General features: G+C 42.0%; 1 protein-coding gene across 1 annotated transcript in view; it reads left to right on the forward strand.

Moving 5' to 3' along the window:
• CSDE1 (cold shock domain containing E1) overlaps nt 1–25,856 on the forward strand; it is a 2,062,269-nt gene that overhangs the window by 1,846,701 nt on the left and 189,712 nt on the right. The window lies entirely within an intron of this gene.

Here is a 25,856-nt window from a genome sequence, read left to right on the forward strand (position 1 = left end):
TTTTAGGCAAGGCTCAAAAGACAAACCCACCTCCTTAGAAAAAAAAAATGGAAAAAATTAAGGGTAATGCTGCTCAACGCCAGAAGTCTAAATCTCAAGATGCAGGCTCTCGAAGCACTCCTCAGTATGGAGAACATTGATGTCTGTGTAGTCACTGAAACCTGGTTCAAGGCTCCTGAGAGCACCCCAGCGCTACCAGGCTATACCTCTTATCATGCTTTTCGGCCCCAATACTCAGGCCAAACCAAAAAGGGAATGGGAGTGTCCATATTCATCAAGGACACCCACACCTCCAGGTTAGTGGCAACACATGAAGCATCAGAGACCATCCAGGTGCAACTTAACTGTAGGCAAACTGCTATACAACTGGTAGCATGTTACAGACCACCCTCCCAATCTCAGGAACCCCATTCAGCCTTCCTGAAGACATTGGAGGATATGAATGTCTCATCAAACACCATCATATTGGGAGACTTCCAACTAGCCTAACACAGACTGGATGCATTATTCTAGCCCTAACACCCTAGCCCAAAGGTTCCTGGAATTCATAAATTCAAATGCAGTGGAACAGCTAGTCACATCTCCCACAAGGGGAGATAATATACTAGACCTGATCATCACAAACATGGGGACAAAGTGCTCCACACCGGAAGTATACCCCTCACTAGTGAGATCTGACCACAAACTAATCACCCTGGATATACATATCCCACCTCCACCCCCAACACAAAAGACTACAGTGAAAAACTTCTCAAAAGCCATTTTACACTTCTTAAGACTGAGATGGTATCCTTTAAGCCCACTGGGCCAATGGAAACCACATCCCACAATGCTGAATCCTTCACAAATGCTCTCTACGGACATCTCCAAGAATGCATGGATCATGCAATCCCAAACAAAACCAAGACCCTCTCCACCAAGGGCAGGCGTCCTGTCTGGTGGACCCCAGCCATAAACAAATTGTATAACAAAAGAAGGAAGCTACTGCACGTCAGAGCAAAATTCCATAAAGAGAAGGCATCTCTGATCAGCACTAGTAGAAAGCTACGTTTTCTCATAAAAACATCCAAGGCCAACTTTGAGAGAAAAATTGCTTATGGACACTAAAGATAACCACAAGGCCTTCTTCTGCTATGTTAGAAACCTGGGCGGAAACCCTCAGATATGCTCAGAGTTAGTTCACAATGACAAAAAATACACTGAACCCACATATATTGCCAACATTCTGGCAGACAGGTTCAGTGCAAATTTCTCCCCTCTCTGACCCCCAAAAGAGGAAATACTTATCCCAGCTGAATGTAACCTCCCTGTCATCTCAGATGTCCAGGTGAGAACCGCCCTCAGCAAAGCTAAAAACATAGCATCAGTGGGACCTGACGGTATCCCGGGTTGCGTGCTACGTGAACTCAAGAGGAGCTAAACCCACACACAAAAATCCTATTTAACCTTAGCCTTACCACAGGATATGTACCTGAACACTGGCGTACAGCAACAGTGGTCCCACTCCACAAAGGAGGCACTTCTACAGACCCTGGTAACTGCCGCCCCATAAGCTTAACCAGCCTGGTCTGCAAAGCTATGGAAAGAATCATTATGGAACTCATAAACAGAGACATTTGGGACCTACAGACACTTGATCCCACCCAGTTCGGCTTTCTAAATGGCAGATCCTGCCTTTTGAACCTGGTTGTCTTTTTTCAAAACAGTCACTAGAGCCATTGATGAGGGCAAAGCAGTCCATACAGCCTACCTGGACTTGGCTAAAGCTTTCGACACAATACCCCACTCAGGCATCATAGATAAGCTCAACAGCTTAAATGTAAATCCATATGTCACAAGATGGGTTGCAAACTGGCTAAAGGATAGAACCCATAAAGTCAAAATCGCTGGAGCCATGTCAGACTCAAAGCCAGTCAAAAGTGGTGTCCCACAGGGCTCTGTCCTGCGCCCCCTCTTGTTCGGCATTTATTTCTCAGATGTTAAAGCAAACATGGGAGCATTGTGGCTGACAAAGTTCGCAGATGACTGCAAACTAGGCGCCATAGTCGATACACCAGCTGACACATACATCCTACAGAAAGGCATCACTGAAACGGACAACTGGTGCCGGAGTCATGGCCTTAAACTAAATGCCAAAAAATGTATAGTCATCCCCTTTGGGAAAAACAAAGTACCCACAAATTATCACATAAACAGTAACCCACTGAGTATGGAAAATGTAATCAGAGACCTGGGTACCCAAGTCGATAGTGACCTCTCATTTGACACCCACGTTGCCAAAGTGATTAGAAAGACTTTCTACCTTGCCCACCTTATCATGAAGGGATTCACATCCAGATCAAAGGAGGTCATTGTACCCCTGTACTCCTCCCTTATCAGGCCCATGATTGAGTACAATGCCCCATTTGGTATGTACCTCACCTGGCACTTGCAACAGCTGGAGAGACCCCAAAAGTACCTCACCAAGAGGATTAAGGGTCTCCAACATATGTCATATGCTTCCAGACTAAAGAAACTCCAGCTCTATTCAGTAGCATACCGCCTACTCAGAGGTGATCTGTGCCTGACGTACAAGGCCATGTCCAATCAGGAATTGATGGACATGCTCCACCTCAGAAAATCCAAATCCATCAGAACCACGAGAGCTAAAGATTTAAACCTCAGCACAAATATGAGTAGGACATGCTGGAGGGACAGATTCATAACTCTGAGGCTTCCCATACTCTGGAACAGAATCCCAGTTCATGTTAGGCAGAGCTCCTCACTGACTCTCTTCAAGAGAACTCTTGGCGAGTGGATGGGAGATCGTAGGTTTACCCCGGGAGTCATCTCTGTGTCACTACTAGACAGAGGGCACAGTAAACTAATTCTATTATGTAAGGGGATCTACACTGTGTCTCTACTAGACAGAGGCACAGTATTCTAAATCTATTCTGTACACTTTTGTACCATTACATGGGGTGGCGAAAGCCACATCACTATGGCTAGGCTTATAAATGCCCCAGGGCAGATAGCCTAGTTCTAAACTATGAAACATTTAAATTCAGTGCCCCGGCCAGATTTCCACTGGTCTGTATAAATGCCACCTACACTCTCTCCTGAAAATGAACATATGGCTTTGTTTGGCTGACTACATCAGGAGTGTAAAATAATGGTATTGAAGGGCTTGGAATCTTCACTGTTTTGAGCATTGTTTAGTTTCTTTGGCCAATAAATTTCATAAAAGGTTACCAACATTTTCTAACCCGTTTATAATTTTCTTAAACTTTTTTTCTCAGTGTAAATCTCCTTGAACAAATCTGATAAATATTTAACAGTATTCTGCTCAAAAAACGTCTAACTGCAGCAGCCCCATTTCTTTCACTGTCATACTGTACAAATGTGCAAAAATTCCAAGGATAGTTTTCCTGCAGTTTAAATGCTCCAGTAGATAACTTGGAAAAAGTTCTCATTCCCCAGATTATAAGGGAATGCACAGGAGCTGCTTTAAAACTAGTGGTTGTACTGCCCTGTCCCAGATGTCATCCCATTAATTATGTTGCCCTTTTTTGTAGAAATTCCCACAGCTGGGCATTTTATTAGCCATCCTACTTTACAAATGATTTTCTCTCTCAGTACTGTTGCATAGTTTTGATGTTCATCGTGCATACAGCTGCAGTCATAACAGATGGGTTATCCTGCCGTCAGGCGGGTCCTCAGTCGGCCGAATTCCAAAGTCTAGGTCCGGCGTCGGTTGTCGTTGCTTCCTCCCTGACGTCAGTGCGGCAGGGGTATAAAAGAGGCAGCCAACGCCATTTTCTTCAATCTTTCTTGCCGCGCGGTGCCCGAAGCAGAAGCAGTTCGCAAGTGCCGGTCGGCCAGCTCCTGAGATTTACAAAAGTATTTCAGCCGAAGTCGTCTTGAAAGCTAAGTACCCTGTTGGGAAAACTTTTCTTGCCTCAGACCGATGTCAGACAAAGTTAATAATTGCATTTCATGTGGGAAGCAAATACCGCATAAGGATTTCCACTCTTACTGTATACCTTGCTTAGGCCCAGACCACAACGTCTCTGCCTGCCGTTTTTGTGCTAGATTCAACAAACGCACTATTAAGCGTTGGGCGGAGTTCGCCCTTCACTTTTTTGGCAAAAAATGTAATTATATTATGTCGGATACTCCCGACTCCAGTTTTGAGCAAAAAACGCAAAGATAAGGACCGGCATACGAGGTCCGCACCTCCTACTGATACCACACTAAGGCCGACTACCGGTTCTCCTGTACTCAGCGAGGTGCCTACGCAGCCCCTGAGTACCGATGACAATGCATTTACCGGTGTCTTCAGTACCCGAGGTCGCAGGCTTCTCAGCCCCCATTCCTACTACAGATACCGACGCCACTCCTGGCGGGGAAACTCAGAATTTAGACAGGCCTGCCATTTCTCAAGGGGTCTTCAGGCCTTCCTCCTTATCTATTAAAGCCTTCACTAAATCTAAAACAGCCATGAAAACCAAAAAACAGGTTCCTCAGACCCCCTCTCAAGGCACCATGCCTAAAAAACAGATGCTTAAAATGGCTGAGGATTTGATTACTCTTATCAGGGGTTCTCAACCCCCTTCTGACAAAAGGCCCAGATTAGAGGAAGACTACCCTTCCTCAGATCAAGCTTCTATTACCTCAGAACTATATGAGGACCAGGATTGTGCCTATTCTCCATTCGAAGACTCTGATGTAGAGGTGTCTATTCCCTCGGTCTCCCCCCCTGAGGACTTCTCTTTTGGGGAAACCCTGCATACATTGAGGGAACAGTTTCACTGGGAAGGCCAAGATTACTCAGATTCCAAGAAAAGGCTCAGGGAATTTCTTCTGCTCCCCCAGCATAGGCCTCTGGCTATCCCCTCCTGTTTTAGATATATTGGATAATGTGTACACAGAAGCCAGCCTTAATCCTGATTCTTTGCCTCCAGCTCCTGTTAAACCAGACAGGTATTACCCGGTTCCTGATTCTCACCAGTTCCTATATAAAAGCCATACTGCTGACCCAGAAACAATTTCACAGGGTCCCAAGGGAATTAAGGCCTCTACTGCTAAAAACCCATTACCTTCAGAGAGAGATTCCAGATCTTTAGAAAGGTGGGGGGGGAAAGTGTACACCTCGGCCACTTTAACCATGAGGGCATTAAACTGTCATTTCCATATGTTAAAAGTATCAACAGTTTTTGATATCTCAGCTGAAAAGCAAAATGACACAACCAGAACAACCAGATTTAAAAGAGTTGCAGGATTTGTTGCATGGTGCAGAGCGAGTGGGTAAACATACCTTGCAGTGTGGTTTTGATGCTTTAGAGGCCTCATGTAGAGCTGCTGTTACGGGGTCTGTTATACGTAGGCATGCTTGGCTCAAAGAGCAAACCTTACCAGATCATGTCAAAGCTAAATTATTAGATGCACCTCTTCAAAAAGATGTATTGTTTGGTGTTAAAGCAGAGGAGGTGCTAAAGAAAATGGAGGAAAAAGCTAAATCAATGCAAACAGTGAAAGATTTCCTGCAGGTACAGCCTCCACATTTCAGCAGAAACTGGCCTTCAAAAAATTGGTCCTTTCCAGCCATGGACAGACCTCAAAGGGGCAGATACAGACACCCAAGGGGTAGAGGACAACCTCAAGGATCTTACAGAGCTAGACAGTGGCAAGCACCAACCCCAAGAGGTGGAGAAGATAGATCACAGTCATTTAGAAAACAGACACAATGACTTCCCCCTATGCCTGCCAAACAAAGCTTTAATTGGCAGCACCTTTGGACGGAAAACATAATGCACGTTCTATATTTACATATTTTTGCATCCCTGTATTCAGCCATCCATCATTTTTACAGTTGCTTAGTAGTACAACACAGTTTTTGTATGTACTGCTACCCTTCTCATTTCCTTAATTTTACCTGTCTTCCCTTCACAACTATTTTATTTCTCCTTGATTACATCTTTACATCCTAGTCCTTTTTGTTTTACAATAGTCATTCACATCATTTTCTCCACGGTACCTAGATTGTAATAAATATTTTATCCCATTTGTTAATTTCCTCTCTACTCAGTTTCAAATTTGTTAGAGTATCATGTCCATATTAAATTCCATGAAGCCTTCCCAACTGTATGCATTTTAAAGCTTTTACCAAAAAGACTTAATTTGATCTGAAAGTGTTGGTTTCCTGTACCTTGCAATCATGGATATGTTTTCTCAGCAGTACATATATTATTTCTTCTGTTGCTTTGTATTTCACATTTCCTTTAACTGGTGACTTGTTTAACAGTCCCTCCCCCCAAATTTGCCAGGTCAAAAATAACAGCTGGCACATAGCAACATTTGATGCTTCTCTGATGATTAGCGCTAGGCACATTAGTAATAGACTGACATTACTGTATGTGAAACATGGTTAAAGAACATTGACTGGAAACCAGTTCTGTCAGGGTATGTAAATGTTTTTACTGTAACAGACATTCTAACAAAAAAGTCAGGTGGAGGTGCTATGGTAGGGATTAAAGATAGTTATGAGACCTGTGATTATTACATGTTCAGTGATAACACTGATACTAGACTGTGCAACTGTGACAATAAAGACAACCCTGGAACATATAACAATTGTTGAAGTGTATAGGCCACCAAGTTCAAGTGGAGATGACCTAGAGGAATTCATACATTTCTTGCATGAAACACTGGAGGGAAGAATAAAATCTGGGGACTTAAATTTACCAGAAACAGACTGGAATAATATTGATTCAACAACATCAGTAAGGAAAGTATTCACAACGTATATTCAGGAACAAAAATTGCTTTAGATTGTAAAAAAAATCCTACCAGGGATGGAACATACTAGACATTTTGTGTTCTATAGAAACTACTGTTCAAGTCAAGTTTTACTACCGTTTTTGTGCAGTATCATGGGTTTGTAAAGGTTCATTTTTGCTAGATAAATCTGCCAAACTGAAATCTAAACCAGTGCACAGAAGGTTAATTACAGATTGTATGGACGTAAAACAGTCACTATGTAAAACTACCTGGAGTGAGGTGTTCAGTAGAAAAACTGCAGATGGAATGTGGAAAGCTTTGAAAGAGAAATGGAGTGCAAAAAAAAAAAAAAAATCAAAAAAATGTTTAATATCTGGATCTAGGCTTACAACATTAGGGGGATACATTTCCATATGAACAAGATATCGGATTAAGGTGAGAGACAAAAGAAATGTAAGAAATGGAACAGAGGTCGAACTACAGTTCTGAAAACAGACATAAGCTGGACAATCAGATTAAGCGTAGTAAGACAAGATCAAGAAAAAATTGAAGAAAATTTATAAAAAGATAATTAACATAATAGGAAACATTTTTTATAGATGCATAAAATGTAGGAGAAAAGATACACAATTTGCTAAACTCTTGCAGATTTTAAAAGTTATTCTCAGGCACAGATTATAAATATGTTTACAAAATCTTATGCAAAACAGTTCGGCTCCACAAAAGGGGTGATACGTTGTCCTAGTGACATCCAGGTAATCCCAGATACTGGAATCAAATTAGATTATATTGAAAAAGAACTGGGCAAAGTGGATCCAAACAAAGTACAGGGAGGAGATGGAATTAGTAACAGTGACCTGAGAACACTTCAACAAGAACTTATAGTACCATTATATCCATTATTCACTAGGTCATATAAATATGGGGAGATTAAGCAAGATTGGAGACATGCACTTATTAAACCTGTCTTTAAGGGAAAGGGGAGCAGGACAGAGAGTCATGAGGACCCTTAAGCTTACTTTCATGTTGTGGAAAAATAATGGAGAAGGTAATATTGGATAAGTTGTCAGAACTGGATAGGTTGTGACTTGAAACAATATATCAGCATGCATTTGTTGAAAACAGATCTGTTACCACCTGTAAACTTGCATTGTGATGTAATTTGTATAGATTTAACTTCAGCATTTGACAGGGTCGTACACAACACTGATTAGTAAATTAGTACAACTAGGTATTGATGTACTTTTGGTAAGATGGATAGCTCTATGGCTTGCAAATACAGTGGCTATAAAAAGTTTACACACCCCTGTTAAAATGCCAGGTTTTTGTGATATAAAAAAATGAGACCACAATAAATAAATTCAAAACTATTCCCCCCTTTAGTGTGACCTATAACCTGTACAGTTCAGTTGAAAAAAAACCTGTTATAGGAAAAATATAAAAAAAATAAAAAATGTACAATAAGCTGGTTGCATAAGTGTGCACACCCTTAAACTAATACTTTGTTGAAGCACCTTTTGATGTAATTACACCATTCAGTCTTCTTGGGTACACCCCTAGCATCAATTTGAGAGAGACCGATTAATCCCAAATGAAGTTCAGATGTCCTAATAGGATTTTCCTGACATTTACTCAGTTGCCTGCTACAACAAAAGTCATGGTTCGCAGAGAGCTTAGAAAGTATCAAAGGGATTTCACTATTGAAAGGTATCGGTCAGGAGTAGGGTACAAAAAAATTTACACAGCATTGGATATACCATGGAACACAGTGATGACAGTCATCAAAAAGTGGAGAAAATATGGGACAACAGTGATGTTGCAAAGAAATGTGCATCCCTCCAAAATTGCTGAAAAGACCAGACGAAAACTGGTCGGGGAGGCTGCCAAGAGACACATAGCAACATTGAAGGAGCTGCAGGAATTTCTGGCAAGTACTGGTTGGGTTACTACATGTGACAATCTCCTGTATTTCCATATGTCTGGGCTGTGGGGTAGGGTTGCAAGATGGAAGCCTTTTCTTACACAGAAAAACATCTAGGCCCAGCTAAACTTTGCAAAACAATACATCAAGTCTCCCAAAACCATGTGGGAAAATGTTTTATGGTCTTAGGAGACCAAGGTTGAACTTTTTGGACACAATTCCAAAAGGTACATTTGGCACAAAAACAACACTTCGCATCACCAAAAGAACACCATCCCCACAGTGAAGCAATGTGGTTGCAGTATCCTGCTTTGGAGTTGCTTTTCTTGAGCTGGAACTGGGGCTTTAGTCAAAGTGGAGGAAATTATGAACAGTTCTAAATACTAGTCACTTTTGGCCCAAAACCTTCAGGCATATGCTAGAAAGCTGCAGATGAGAAATTTCACTTTTCAACATAACCCCAAGCATACATCCAAATCAACAAAAGAATGGCTTCATAAGAAGAAAATTAAGGATGTTCTTCGTCTTTCACTGTTGCAGTCATCACACTTGGGATATCTGCCTGCAAATAGCCCTCAGTGGGCCCGGATACCAGTGTCTTGAGATTTTTGCATCGGATGCTGTTGCTTCTTCCATGACGTCAGGGGTATAAAACAGGCAGCTGACGCCATTACATCTGTCTTCTTGCCGAGATGGAGACGAAGCAGGAGCAGTCGCAAGTGCCGGTCGGCCGCTACATGAAATTTTCATTTTTCGAGTTTCAAACCTGAAGTCTTCTAAAGCTAAGTACCCCGTTGGGGATTCTTTTTTCTTGCTCTAACCGATGTAAGAAAAAGTTAATTGTCTTGCCTGTGGAAAGCAAATACCTCACAGAGATTTTCATTCTTACTGCTTCACCTGTTTAGGCCCAGACCACAACTTCACTCGCTGTTGGTTTTGTGCCTTGTTTAATGCCCAAACCATTCTCGTCGGGCTATTTTTGTCGATAAATTCTTTCACACTCTTTCTCCATATTTTGAAATGGCTTCGGTAAGCCATCCTACTACCAATCTTCCAAAAAAGCGCAAAGATAGAGACAGATTGCATAGGCCAAAAATTGCCAATGATGCTTCTGTTAAGCTAGTCGCCAGTCCGCCGGTACTCAGTGAGCGCCTTTGCAGCCCCTGATGCCTGCTTCTACAGATTCGCAGGCCTCTGCTGAGACCCATTCGGAGTCTGGTATGCCACAAGATGCTTCTTCGACTGTGGAACCTGCGGATGTCTCTACCTTGGATTGGTCTGGAGCCGCTGTGCAGGCACCGACTTCTGAGTGTGTATTCTGACCTACCGATATTCGCATTAAACCGACTTCTTTTTTAGCTAAAACTACCAAGTTTCTCAGGCCCAGGGTACGCACTACGCCTAGAAAACTGATGACCAAAGTGCATGCTCAAGCTCCCATGCCTCAAAAACAAATGCTTAGATTGGCTGAAGACCTTATCACCCTAATTTAGTGGAAGCCAGCCTTCTCCTCCTAAGAGACCAATAATTGTCTGATTCTACAGACCAGGAGTCCAATGACTGTGACCCTTCTGATTACCAGGACATGCCATTATCTACCTTTGAGGATTCGGATGCAGAGGAATCCATTCCCTCTGCCTTCCCACCAAAGGATTTTTCATTTGGTGAAACCTTTCAAGTATTTCTGCTGGAAATGCCAGGATTATCCTCAGTCCAAAAAGAGACTGAGAATTTTTAGACTTGCCTTAGCACAGGCCCCTAGCTATACCCCCTGTCCTGGATGTTGTAGATGATGTCTTTATGGAATCCAGTCTTATTCCAGGCACTTCACCACCGACCCCTAGAAAACGTGACGGGTACTACGGAGTTTCTGATTCTCACAAATTTCTCTTTAAGAATCCTACTGCGGATCCAGAGACCATTTCCTAGGGGCCTAAAGGTATTAAGGCTACTACAGCCAAAAAACTTACTCCTTCAGGCAGGGATTCCAGAGCTTTAGACAGATGGGGTAAGAAGGTATATACCTCTGCAACTCTTGCCATCAGGGCATTGAATTGCCAGTTTCATATGTTGAAGTACCAGCAACATATTATGGAACAAATTAAACAAAAAATAGTGTTACTTCCAGATTTTGCAGAAAATAAAGGTGTACAAGAGTTAGTGCATTCTCAAACCAAGTTAGTAAGCATACTTTGCAGTGTGGCTTTTATGCCCTAGAAGCATCTTGCAGGGCTGCAGTCACTGGATCTGTACTGAGAAGGCATGCTTGGCTGACGGAACAAACCTTGCCAGACCATATCAAATCAAAATTACTAGACGCTGCTGTAAATCAGGACCATTTGTTTGGCACCAAAGCAGAAGAGGTTCTTAAAAAGATGGAAGAAAAAGCTAAATCTATACAAACTGTTAAAGAATTTTTACACGTGCAGCCAATTCGATTCAGTAGGCATTAACCTACAAAAAGCTGGTCCTTTCCAGCCCCTTCCAGGCCTTCACAGTCCAAACTCAGGGGAACCAGACCACCAAGACTACAGTCTCAGGGTATGCAGAGATCTGAACAGTGGAGTGCTCCCACCTCAAAAACAGGGAGTGGCAAGCCACCCCCTTATGGTAATGGTTCACAATGACTTGTCAATTATCCTTCCCAGCCCTGCCCATCTACTTGCACCCCTAGGAGGAAAACTTGCCCTTCATGCCAAAAACTGGATGTCCATTACTCAGGACTGATGGGTTCTAAACATTGTATCCCAGGGGTGCAGATTGTACTTCCATTCCCTGCCAACCCCAAGTGGGTTTCCAGACCTTCCTCCAAACCAGTGGGCAGAGGCTCAAAAGCAAGTACATTCCCTGCTCAATATCAGGGCCATCCAACCTGTTCCAGTAGAACAGAGGGGTCAAGGATTCTACTTCAGACTCTTCCTGGTACCCAGGAAAGAGAGCTCTTGGTGCCCAATCCTGGATCTTTCAATTCTAAACCCCTTCCTGGTGGTACCAAAGTTCAAAATGCTTACCCTGCAACAGCTTCTTCCTTTGTTAGCCAAGGATACCTTGTTAGTCACCCTATACTTAAAAGAAGCCTATCTGCATCCCTATAAGGGAGTCATGCAGGAAGTATCTGTTTCAGGGCAGGATCCTATGCATTATCAGTTCTCTGCACTTCCCTTTGGCTTATCTACTGCACGCAGGGTATTCACAAAATGCCTGGCTCCAGCCATTGCATACTGCAGGCAGAGAAATATCCAAATTTACCCATACTTTAGACTGCCTGATTCAGGCAGACAGGAATTGCTACTTCAGCACCTGGCATTTGTAAAAAAAAAAAAAAAAAAAAAAAAAAAAACACCACTTCCTTTGGGTACACCATCAACGAAAAGAAATCACAACTGATACCCAGTCAAAAGATTGTATTCCTAGGAGGAAGCTTGGACACAAATTCCCAGATGACATTCCTCACTTAAGAAAAATGCATTTATCTGACAGATTACTTCAAACAAATAGCCACCAGTACCCAGCTATCTACAAGAAAAATACTGCAGGCCCTAGGGTTCATGACCTCATGTATACTGCTAATTCCATATGCAAGACTGCATATGAGGAAATTTCAGTGGTACTTAAAAAGTCTTTGATGCCAACATTCTCAAGACCTGGAAACAATCATTCCTGTCATACCCTGTTTAAGGATAGAGTTCCTTTGCTGGGCAGAAGCATGCAACTACAACAATGGACTGACATTCACTCTACCCTATGCCGCCCAGGCCCTGACCACAGACGCATCAGACTATGCATAGGGGGCTCACATGGCTGGCAAATGTATTCAGGGCCACTTGAACCCAAGTCAAATTTATCTGCACATCAACCAAAAAGAGATGCTAGCAGTACAAAATGCCCTGACAGCTTTCAGATCCCTACTCCTTCCAGGACAACTGCTGATAAAAACAGACAACACCACAGTTATGTTGCACCTCAACAAGCAGGGGGGAACCCATTCCTACCCACTCTGCATGTTAGCAATGGCCCTGTGGACCATGGCTTTGGACATCCAGGTCCATCTACAAGCCCAATTCCTGCCAGAATAACTAAACTCACTGGCAGACAACTTAAGCAGAAATCTAGACCCACACAAGTGGAAATTGGAGTCCAGCAATTCAACGGTCTGATTCAGAAATGGGGGACCCCAGAGGTGGATATCTTTGCCTCCCCTACAACAAGCAGTTCAGCAAATTCTGCACCAGGAATCCTCACAACAGGGCCTGGAAAGTGGATGCCCTGTCATTTCAATGGGAAAACCTATCAATCTATGCCTTTCCCCCTCTGCCCCTTCTCTTAAGAGTATTACTCAAGATAAAACTAATCTATGAATCTAAAACAGGACAGGCCAAGGACAATTCTGATTGCCCCGGACTGGCCATGCCAGCACTAGTACCCACTCCTGCGCAGCATGACAACGGTGCCACCTGGCACACCTACCGACCCCAAACCTGCTCTCTCAGCAGGAGGGACAGATGCATCCACATTTGCAAACCCTAAATCTTGCAGTATGGCTTATTCCTTGAATACCCCACCAGCAACCTTAAGCAAACATGGGCTGGATGTCATCCTTGAAGCCAGAAGGCCCAGTACAAGGAAATCCTATGCTGATAAATTGAAAAGGTATTGTTCTTGGATTCAGTCGAAAGGAGAGGACACAGCACTGCCCTCCTTATCTCTAATCCTGGATTACCTAACAGAACTACTCCACAGAGGCCTATCTTTCTCTTCTATTAAGATCCATGACTCTGTCATCTTAGCTTATTACAACACTGAGCCACCTCTATTCTCTCATCCTCTCATCAAACAATTCTTGAGAGGGTAAAACAACTTAAGGCCACCAAGGAGAGCACCCACCCTTGCTTGGGACCTTAACTTTGTACTGGAAAAGCTCACGCTTCCCCCCTTTGAACCTGCTGCTTCAGCAGAGTTAAAATTCCTCTCCTGAAGAACAGCCTTGCTTCTAGCCATCACTTCAGCTAGAAGAGTGTCTGAGCTACAAGCACTGATGGCTGTGGAACCCTTCATTATTTTCCATGCTAACAGGGTCTCCCTCAGGACTTAACCCTTCATTTATGCCTAAAGTGGTGTCCAGTGTGGCTCTCAACCAATCCATCCATTTGCCAGCCTTCTTCCCTAATCCTCAAAATAAAGGAGAAAGGATCCTGCACTCTTTGGACGTGCACAGACAGCTCAGATTCTACCTTGATAGGACTAAGCCCTTCAGGAAATCTGACCAGTTACTAGTCAGCTTTGCATCAGGGACAGAGGGCAAGGCCATTTCAAAACAAACAATTTCCAAATGGGTAGCACACTGCATCCATTTCTGCTACAAGCACCATTGAAAATCAACCCCTCAGGGGGTAAGAACACATTCCACTAAGGCAACATCTACCATTACAGCATTTGTCAGGGAAGTCTTACCAGGGACATCATGGAAGCTGCTACCTGGAGTTCTGTACACACCTGCTTGCCTGTATTTTCCAAATCCAGGGCAGGTTTTGCTACAACATTCGTGCAAGGCCTACTAGCCAGCCCTAATTCTTCTTGACTGCCTCCACCCTTCCTCAGCTTTGGGAATCCACCTAAGTGTGATGACTGCAACAGTGAAACACGAAGAACATAGTACAGTTGATTACACTTACCATAAATGTAGATGTTCGAATGTATTCACTCTTGCAGTCCTGGTTTCCCTCCCACCAGCCCCCCTGGTTTTCTCTGTCTCCTCTCTATGGCTATTTCTACTAGTATTGGTATTTACCTTTTACAGGTGGTTCCCCCCACCATAAACTATAGCTCCCTGTTTGGGGGCTCCTGACATTTGGGGCAAGAAAAACTGATGTAATGGCATCAGCTGCCTGTTCGTATACTCCTGACGACCTGACGTCAGTCCAGGAGCGACAACATCCGACACAGAAATACTAAGTCTCTGGTATTCGGGCTGACTGAGGGCTACCTGCAAGGCAGATAACCAAGTGTGACGACTGCAACACTGAATGCACTCGAACATCTACATTTATGGTAAGTGTGTACACAACTGTACTTTTCCACCCACTGTAGTTAAGTGGTGGTTATGAAAGATTCAACCTTATAAAGTGTGCCTTTATAACGTTATAAACTGCACCTTGTTTCTGGTGCTTTAACTGTTACTTTGGTATGGTTATTTAATGTCAGGTAATTAATGTAGAAGAGTGGTAGGCGTAAGCTGAATTTTGTGAGGTTAGCAGAAGTTGTAGTAAAGTGGAGGTTTTGGTCAGAAAATTTTCCATGTGAATAGAATAAGCTTGGGCTTTTGGGGGGGTTGAGGATTAGCTGTATATTAGAATGCTGTGATTAATGTAGGTTCATAGGTAGGTACTAGGCTATCGGCCCTAGGGCCTATAGTAGCCCAGCCAAGAAGGTACCCCAACTTTTGCCACCCAAGAAAATTATTTTCCTGTGCCACTGTTGAGCAGAGCCACAGAAGTGATCCCCTGGGTGAATTTCCTATTTCCCATCCAATCATCAAGATTTTTCTTGGAGTACTAATGAGGAGCTTTGTTTGATACAGATAGGTAGTCTATTCCAGAGTATGTGAAGTCTCTGGGACAGGAATCTATCCCTCTGGCATGTTCTGTTTATTGTGATAAGGTTTAGGTCCCTAGAGCGTGTAGCTTGGAGGGATTGGGATTTCTTTAAGTGTAGCATGTCTAACAGCTCTGGGTTTGACATAGCTTTGTATGTTAGGCAGAGATCACCTCTGAGTAGGCGATATGCGACAGAGTAAAGCTGGAGTTTTTTGAGACTGTCTACACAGGGCATCTGTTTGAGGCCGGTAATCCTCTTTGTGAGGTATTTCTGTGGCCTTTCCAGTTGTTGTAGATGTCTTGTGAGGTACATACCAAAAGGGGCATTGTACTCTATAATGGGTCTAATGAGTGATGAGTAGAGGGGAACAATGACCTCTTTTTCTGGATGAGAAACTTTTTGTGATGAGGTGTGCCCCGTAAAAGGATATCCTGACTACTGTGGCGATGGGATTATCAAAGGAGAAACTACTGTCCACCTGTGTCCCAAGGTCTCTTATCACACTTTCAGTGTTAAGTATACTACCGCCTGTGTTGTAGTTCATGGGTACAGAGTTTTTACCAAAGGGGATGACAGTACACTTTTTGGTATTGAGCTTGAGGCCATGGCTTTGACACCAGGCATCTGTCTCAGTGAGGCCCTTTTGTAGGATGTCCACATCGTTAAGAGTTTTGATTATGGCTCCTAGTTTGCAGTCATCTGCGAACTTCGTTAGCCAAAGACCTTCTGTGTTAGCCTGTACTTCAGAGAAGTAGATACAAAACAGGAGAGGACCCAGGACTGAACCCTGTGGTACTCCACTTGTCACTGGTCTGAATTTGGATTTGGAGTTTGCTACTTTCACAGTGTGGGTTCTGTCAGTGAGCCAGTTGGCAACCCATCTTGTGACATAAGGATTTATACCTAGTTTAGTGAGTTTATCTATAATTTCAGAGTGGGAGATGGTGTTGAAAACCTTGGCAAGGTCTAGATAGGCTGTGTGAACCACCTTACCCTCGTCTACGGCTTTGGTGACTGCTTCAAAGAAGTCTATCAGGTTTAGGAGACATGATCTGCCTTTTACAAACCCAAACTGGGTGGGGTCCAGAGTTTGGAGATTACCAATGTCTTTGTTTGAGTTCCATGATGATACGTTTCATGGCCTTGCAGACCAGGCTCGTCAGGCTAATGGGGCGGTAGTTCCTGGGGTCCGTGGTGGCTCCCCCCTTGTGGAGTGGGATAACCGTTGCAGTGCGCCATTCAGCGTTCACAAAGCCTGAGGTGAGGCTATGATTGAACATGGTACTTAGGTGGAGTGCCAGTTCGTTCTGTAGTTCGTGTAAAACGCAGCCTGGGATGTTGTCTGGTCCCATGGATACTGTGTTCTTGGCTTTGGAGAGTGTGGTTTTTACCTGTGCAGCCATGATTACAGGAACTTTGCATTCTTCTGGTATAGAGATGGGCTCTTTAGGAGGTGAGAGGGGGGTAAAGTTAGCACTGAACCTATCTGCCAGGATGTTGGCAGTTTCAGTTGGGTCTGTATATTTAGTGCCATTGTGCTGTAACTCAGAGCGGATCTGAGTGTTGCCATTGAGATTCTTGACATAGCTATAGAATGCTTTGTGGTTGTCTTTAGAATCCGTGGCAATTTTGTTTTCGTAACTAGCTTTGGAGGATTTTATCAGGGATCACAGCTTCTTACTGAGGCTGACCAGGGAGCTCCTCCACTCATTGGATTTTACTCTCTTTTGCAACAGTTTCTTCCTTCTGTTGTACAGTTGTTTATGGCAGGGGACCACCAGATTGGCTTCCTTTTTTGGAGGATAGTGTCTTGGTTCTGTTGGGGATAGCACGATCCATGCACTCGTGTAAGTGCTTATAAAGTGCAGTTGTGTAGGATTCAGTAGTCATAACTGTATTGTCCATCTGCATGGGTGTCATGAAGTTCACCACTTCTGTCTTAAGAAACATGAAGTTGGCTTTGGAGAATTTTTTTACCATGGTTTCCTTAATGGGGGGTGGGGGCAGGATGTGAATATCTAGGGTAATTAGCTTATGGTCTGACTGGACCAATGAGGCGTTGACTTCAGGTGTGGAACACCGGTCACTTATGTTGGTAATGACTAGATCTAGGTTATTGTTGCCCCTTGTGGGGGGTGTGGATAAGTTGATCCAAGGCATTGGAGTTTATGGATTCCAGAAAGCGTTGAGCGAAGGAGTTGGTACATGAGTAGTTTTCCCAGTTAATGGTGGGGTAGTTGAAATCGCCCATTATTAGGGTGTTTGGTTGAACCCTAATATTTTTCAGTACATCAAGAAAAGAGGAGTGGGAATCCTGGGGCATGGTGGGGGATCTGTAGCAAGCTACAATTTGGATTGCAGTTTTGCCCAGAGTCAGTTGCACTTGGATAACCTTGGCTGCATTATGCTGTGCAACTAGCCTGGAGATGTGGATATCCTTAATGAATATGGGGACACCTCCGCCTTTGGTGTACCAGTCCAGGTTACATGGTCGAAAAATGTGGTATGGCCAAAAAGTGTGGTATGAAGAGAGGAATTCTTAAGTAAGATGCCGAAGCTTGTCCAGGGTTTTGGCTTTGCAGTTGTATGGAGTCCTCAGCAGTTGATGCTTAGTTTGAGTGGAGTTCACTTATAAATATATTAAGGAGAATAGGATCAAGGATGAAACCTTGAGGAATGCCTTTTGAAATTAACAAAGATTTTTTGCCACCACTTGTTGCCTGCCAGAGAGGTGGCTGGTTAAACTAGAATAGTAAGGAAGAGTATAGACCTAAGGAAATTAACTTTGTAGGAGTAGCTGGTGGGTGACTGTGTCTAAAGCTTTTGATAAGTAAAGGAGAATGACTGACAGTAAGTTGCTGCTATTTCTCTGTTGGATAATTTTGAAGCTAGGAAGGGCAGTAGTAGTGTTGAAGGGTCGAAAACCATGTTTGTTATGGGATAAACGGTTGTTGTCAGTTATGTAGTTGCGATTGAAAGCAGTTTTTCAGAATTTTTGATAGTTTATACTATGGCAGTTGGTCTGTAGCTGGGATAGATCTGTGTAGTGACTGCCTTTGTGTAGCGGTAAAATGTTTTTTTACACAAACGAGGCACTTGACAAACATTCAAATCAAGAAAGTTTAAGATGGAGACTGGTCGAGCTAGGACATCAGCTGCACTCTTGATGAATTCTGCTTGTAAGTTATTAGAGGCAAGAGCATTTGACTTTAGTTTGTGTGCGTCTTTTGATGTCTGGCAACTGTCAAAGTAGAAATGTTTTATGTACAGTTTGAGAGGGTGCTGTTGTAAGAGAGGCAACTGATAGTGATGGAATGCATCAACAGTGTAGTGGTGATTGTGGATGAGGTTGGTTGAATGGTTTGACGATAGAGGAGAATGATAGCTAACTACAGAATTTTGGAATTGTTTTGATTTAGATTGTGAGAATTTGTGCAGTATGTTTTCTTGTCTAGGTTGATCTAAGATTTAGTCAATTCTGAGGTTTATATTTTTGAAAGTTTGAGACTGTTTATGGTGTGCCCAGGTTTTCTAGGTCCTGTGTGTCTAATTCATAAGCTGCTTCATTTATTTACATGACCATGGAACTGGATTGGCTTGCATTCTCAGTACTGTGACATGCTCATTAAGAATATTGAGACAAGTGGTATTCATTGTAAAGTGGGAAGAGTATGTAATACTATATACTATCTATATACTACTATATACTATCCACCTGAAAGCTCTTTAGGAGTAAAAGTGTCTTTTCAAAAGGTAGAGTGTGTGCTCACATGATTTTAGCAGTGTTAATCTCCCTCCTTAGATCACTGTAGAAGAATTTAAAATGCTATTGGGTTGTCTTGCCAAGGTAACCTGACAACAGATTGTGTATCAAAGCCAAAAACCTTTCATATATGCTTGTATGACTAGCATATGCATAGGGGGTACATATGGGAACATGGGAGTGCAATATCCTCAGACTGTCTTGTAGCTAGTCTGAATACAGGCTCTCTGCACTGTCTGCTTTCTGCATTTTTGGTTAACAGTGCCTACACTTATTCAGGTAAGTTCCCCTTTGGGAAACCTTTTTCTTTTCTATAGATTTGTTAATTTCAGCTGAGAGAGAGAGAGATGATGATGATAGGCAGATATATTAGGAGGCCGTCTAATCACAATCCTTATTTCATCTAGGGACTGAATGCGATTACAGAAATTGTCAGATATCAGTCATTGGTTCCCAAGACCCTCCATACTAGTCTTTCCTTGTTAAACAGTTAGAAATCCAGTGTTTCAAGTACCTCACATAATTCTGATATCTCACACCAAAAAGGTTCAAAAAGGGCTAGGTTTGAACCGTCTGCTGTCTAGTCTGATTCTGATGCACCAGTTGAGATGCTACAGGAATCCATGGTACAGCCATCCACTGCTGTGACCCTACTGGAGGCCTGTGTGATGTCTTGACCCTCGCTTCCAAGGAGCTCATAGAGAAACTGTTGAGAAAGGGAAACTGAGTGTAATTGAGGGGACAGAGTGCATTCCTCAAAGCCTTGTGGGGGAACAGGTGCTCAGTACTTTGAGGTATGCCAGGGTTCTAATCTGCTAAGTTTTGTTAGATGTAATCCTTAAAGGGAAAAAGAGAAGTAAAATGTTTTTCCATCTGAATGTGAGGTGGTCTCACAAGGCCTGTATAAGGCCATCTTGTTTCTGAAACCCCCTTTATTCCTTTCATCTCCTTCTTTCCCTCGCTCTTTTCAGAAGAAACTGCATGAATCATCATCTGCACAGGAGGAGAAATCTGTTTCTAAGATTCTTTTGCTTATTTATTGCAAATTCATTCTCCTGGTCAGCTTCCGGTGATAACGCCTTGTATCCCGACTTTTACATTGAGAAAATATAATTTGGGAAAATTTAAGTAAAATTATGCAACACCTTGGGAATCAAAACTAGTATCTGATGCTCTTCAGGTGGGGGTCCCAACAGTTTTGATCTGCTTGCAAGTTTCTCAAGTCTGGACTTGTCTACCCTTCTTTTTTTGCGCACTTTATCTGCACATTCAGCCTGCATTCTGCTTAATCCACCGTTACTTTCAGGAGGTTGAAGTCAAGCTGTTTAAGGGTGTCCTTCACTTGAATTCACCTAGGGCAAGCTGTTCCACCCCCACTCCCTGGGATCTGTTTATTTTTAGAAAAACTGACGCTGCCACCTATTGAACCTACAGCCTCCGTATCCCTTAAGTTTTCTACTTGGAAAAACTGTTTTGCCAGTTGTTCTTGCATCTACCAGAAGGGTCTCTGTTCAAGCCCTTATGGCTATCCCTCCCTTTTTTTTTTTGCCTTATGTTCTGCATTGAACAGAAGGACTCCGCTGTGCGATTTTCATTGGTTTGTATACCAGTGTATGGGCTAATCAGAAATCGCAAAACGGAGATACTTGTTTACTGCAGAACTGCCTGATGTTCCGCATTAAAGACCTTTTTTTGTCCCTACCTGTCCCTTTTCAAATCTGGCAATCGTGTATATTTACCTACCTGTTTTCCAAACACACACCACAAAGATGAGAAGCTTCTGCACTCCTTGGATGTACACAGATAACTGAGATTCTACCTTGATAAGACCAAAGACATTTGGAAAACAGCCAAGCTCTTTTTTAACACCTGTTATTAAATTATCACTTGTATTATAGATAAACATTTTAACAGAAAAGACAACTAACATTATTAGCATTTTTTCCATTTATATACATTTTACATCACATAGCTTTTCCTTCTTTGTAACTGTAATCAGTCCAAATATTACATAAATTGCTGAAGTCTTTCCTTCCTGTAAACCTCACTTCTACTCCTGAACATTCTTCTGCATGTATTGTTCCCACATTTCCCATTTTTTATGTAATTTGCTCCTTCCCTTTTAAAAGTCACAAAAGCAATGGATGAAGGCAAAACAGTACACACTGCATATCCCCAACCTGGCAAATTGTTTGAGACAATTCCCCATTCAGGCATAGAAGAAAAGTAAACTGGGAATAAACCCTTGGCACCCAGTAGATTGCTAACTGACTGACAGGACTTGATCAAAATGAGCTAAATTAGCCCCACAGAGAGACCAGTCACCAGTAGCATTCCCCCTAGGGTTCTTTGCTGGGGCCTCTCCTGTTTGTCATCTACTTTTCTAAAATAAAAGCCAATACCAAAGGGCTCTGGCTGACTGCAGTGATTGCAAGCTAAGAGCAGTCATTAAATCCACAAATTACTTAGCCATTCTGCAGGAAGGTTGGTCTCAAATCACTGGTGCCAAAATCATGGATTGAAATTAAATGCCAAGAAATGCATTATTGTATCCTTCAGGAGTTCATCAACCCCAGGCAGTACTACATTGACATGTAAACAGTGACCTGATGTTGGACTAACATATCTGTTGTAAGAAAGGTCTTCTGTATTGCACATCTTATAAACGAAGGGATTGTATCTAGGTCTAGGAATGTCACTGTGCCCCTGTACATAGCCCTGAGTAGGCCAGTCATTTAATATAGCTTCCTCTTTGGCTTTTGTCTGGACCGATGCATGTAACAGTTTGGATGCCCACAGAGATATCTTAATAAAAGGATACAAGGCCTAAACAAATATTTTTCATGGACTGACTCAATGTCCAGTCATTGTACTTCATATTTTACAGACTGCTAAGAGGTGTCCTGTGTCTGGCATACAAGGCATCCTCCGACCCATTACTGATGAATTTACTGCTCTTCAGCAAGTCAGATGGCATCAGAAATACTCTGTGTATTGATCTAAACCTCTTCTGCAACATCAACAGAATGGTTTGGAGGGGCAAGTACATCTTGCAGAAGAATACTGCTGCTGTGAAGAGACTCCCCATCCACATAAAACAAAATTCATCCCTGTCAGTTTTCAAGCGCAACTTAGATGTATGGACAGGAAACGGAAAATTTACTGTAGGACTGCCCCATTTGCTACTGTTGGACAGAGGCAGTTCCTTGCATGGGTCCCCTCAAATTACCTGTGGTATGATCCCAATTGTCCTCTTTAGGAGTAACACATAATTATCGATCATGGGATGGCTAAGGCCAATCTCTACCAAATAAGATTGGTTATTTCAGGCACAAAATGGGAAATTGGCTAATATTAAAATGTCCTGCAAGGGCAGCTAGCTCAGTACTTCCCTGTGAGCCTTAAGATCCCTCTTCTAGTTCTTATCTTCTAAAATAATCAACACTTCAAGTACTGTTGGTTTAGACTTCAGTTTCCATTTTCTAGTAATTGCTTTTTTTTGGCAGCCAGTAAAATTAAACTTGAGGCATTACTGTATGTAGACAGTTCAGATAATCTGTCTCCGCTCAAAAAAATTATATACTTAGTTACAGCCATTTAGTTTCATAGGTTCATAGATTAGTACTAGGCTAACTGCCCTTGCGAGCCATTTTAAGCTTAGCCAATTATCTCTTGTGAGACTCAAACCCTGCACCTTGTGTTTATAAGGCAAACACCTTAGCCATTAGGCCACCCTCCCAACCATTTGCGCTTACCCAATGTTTCTGACAGAGTACTCTCTAGGGATTTTTTTAAAATCTTTCAACTCATTACATTCCCAAAACAAATGTTCCCAGTTCTCTTTTTTCCATATCACACCAGCATTTATCTATCTGAGAAACTCTGAAGACTGCTTAGGGTATAAAAATATCTCTGCAAACACTTCCAAGCAAAGATCCAAGCCCTTCTGTACTTGTTGCATACTAGGGAGCCTTGTGTATACCTTCTCATTATTCTTTTTTAAATTGATTTTCCACTGTTCCCAGTCTTTTTTAACCTCCTTTGATTCTCATAGTTATGGTGCAGTATATTATATGCTCTGCTAATTATCGTTAACAGCAGCTTTTGGTCTGCATTGAATTAAACACTCTAGCAGAGTAGGTGTTTCACTTAGGATTACCCTACCCATTTCTCTTTGCCTACACTTAATTCCTACGAGGGAAAGGCAGTCTGTAGCCTGCAGTCTAAACATCGTCTTGGCCTCATCCCACTCTGTTTATCACTGTCTAGTTTTTGGTTCCTTTGGCAGTTTTCTCCAGTAAATTCCACTTCCCTCTTGCCTAATTTCTGTACCCCTGTTTGCAGTCATCCCTATTGGTAAAATCTTTCTACATTCTCGTGTTGGCTTAGTCCTTAGAATACTTTATGCGACTTCATGAATATGATCTGTATAGTTATTCTTAAGGAGCTGCATCAAAATCCCAATCTTTATTTCTTGAACTACCCCCACCCTGCTTCATTTCTTTTCATTTTGAGCTACAACCTTCTGCTTGTGTTATGTATATGAACCATAACTGTATATCTCAAAAATATCCTGTCGGATCAGGTGATCCAAAACAACCTTGTTCTATTGAAAGGATCAACTTATCCCACTTAGCTCTTGCCCTGTTCCCCTCCCAGATAAATTTCTTCTCTGTTGTCCACCACTTCTGTGGTTGATAAAAAAAAAAAAAAAATGCCTGACCTGTATTTTAAACTAGAGGGGCTATCAAACATCTTCACTGCTTGCATCTTGCTATCCATAAACATGTGTTTCCAGTTTCTTAGTTTGAATTATCTTTTGTTTAGTCTCTCCCCATATATTCTTAGCTCCTATAACAGAAGCCTTTTTAATCATGCTGCAAAGTACTTCATTTTATTTTGTTCCAATAAATGGTGTATTGTTGAACCAAATTGTGTGTGGATGCATAATTTATGGCTGTAGCGTTTGTTTTATCGTCATTAATTTAACTTCCTGAAAAATAAGTTGGCAGTCTCCTAATGCTCCACAATACTGAGATGTACTTTTCTGGACTTTGGTATAAAGTAATCCAACTTTTCTTTATTACCATTCCAGTTATATTGTTACATTTCTGAGTCCCTTATTTTCTTTGACAGTGTCTCTATGTAAGGCAGATAAAGGGGAAAGAGGACACCCCTGCCTAGTTCCTCTAACACGCAACTAATCAGAGAGGGACCCTTTCAATTAGTCCTCTGTCCATTCCTTCACATTTCGTCCTAGTTAAATTTATTGCATCAGGGAATGTAAATGCTTCCATCGCCTTGCTCATTAAATCCCATATTACTGTGTTGAAATTCTCTGCACCAAAATCCACTAATAGTGGTGTTTTCTTATATTCGGCTTGCCTCTGAGTCGTCATTGTTCTTTTAGTCAGATGTTTGCCATCACTCCATAGAACCACAGTTTGGCAACACCTTTGCTATTCTTTCAGCTAGTATAGACGTAAACATTTCATAATCCATCCATCCATCATTCACAGCCCTTTTTTTCCATTTTTGCACATGGGGTCAGGGTGTCAATTCAACAGTAATAGTCATCTAGAGCCAGTAGTCCTCTAGAGCCAAGATTTACACAGCCAAGTGGATTTCCCCGATTTAAAATTGAAACGGGTCTTTATGAAGCTGGGTCTGGTAGGTATTGACCTTCTGTGGGTAATGCAACTGCAACTTTCTACCAAGATGTTGGTGCTTCCCTTCCTTTTAAAATACTGTTAAACAAAATCTACCAGATCTTTATAAAGCTTTTCCCTCCTACCTTCCAAACTTCCACAGGAATACAGTCTGTTCCTGTAGGCTTTCCTTACAATTGATTATATGTCACCATTTTTATCTCATCTGCTATCTTAACTGTTAGTAGTTGAGCTTCATCTACCTTTACCTCGGCATAATTTATATTTTCCATAAATATTTCCTTTGTGGTCTTTATTTCCACATTTCTCTTTTTGTCAGACAAAAACATAAATACATTTTCATAATGCCCCTCATCTCCTTTTAACTTGCAACAAATGCATAAAACTGTACATCTTCAAAAACTAATGTTAACCCACCAGATGGGTATAATTTCCCCAAACTGACAGATGCCACTTTAAGGCTACCCTTCCTAAAGTGCATTCCCACTTACACTGATTGCTGTCTGTCATTTTATTATTTCTATTACCCACCCAGATCTGACAAAAAGCTTGTATACTTTTAGAAAATAACTTTTTGCCCTAAGAAAAAGTGTACTGGCTGTTTATAGAATGTGTTTAAAGCAATGAAGCAAAGTTTTATTTTTACATAGTGTTTGCATGCACAAGGATGCATGGAAACACTCGACATTTCTTGCCATGTATTCAGAAAATAACATTTAATCTTCCAAACATAAAAGTGTAAAGTAGTTGTGCCATGTTTATGGCATTAATATGGTGGGAGGAGGTGTGGACATCACTTAGGGGGCTGGTAATTTAATGGATTAGCATTAGTAAATGGTTGTGGAATTATTTAATTGCCAATTTGTTAAACAGTTTGGCAAGAGTTATTTTTTTCCAGCAGTTTAACAGGTTGGCAATTGTTTCACAATCATTTACTGACGCTAATCCACTCAATTTTACTGGACCTCAAAGTGGTGTATGTGTTTCCTCCCACCATATTAATTTTAATGCCGTAAATACGACAACTTAATACTTCTGTGTTTGGAAGGTTGTTTACATATTTTTGTGCCTCTTTTTTAGAAAATTAAGTTTTGTTTTTATATAACAGTGTTTGCATGCATCCTTGTGCATGCAAACACTTGCATGTAAA

The sequence above is a fragment of the Protopterus annectens genome, chromosome 7.part0, assembly GCF_019279795.1.
Source record: "Protopterus annectens isolate FY-2018-M chromosome 7.part0, PAN1.0, whole genome shotgun sequence".
In the NCBI taxonomy this organism is placed as follows: domain Eukaryota; kingdom Metazoa; phylum Chordata; order Ceratodontiformes; family Protopteridae; genus Protopterus; species Protopterus annectens.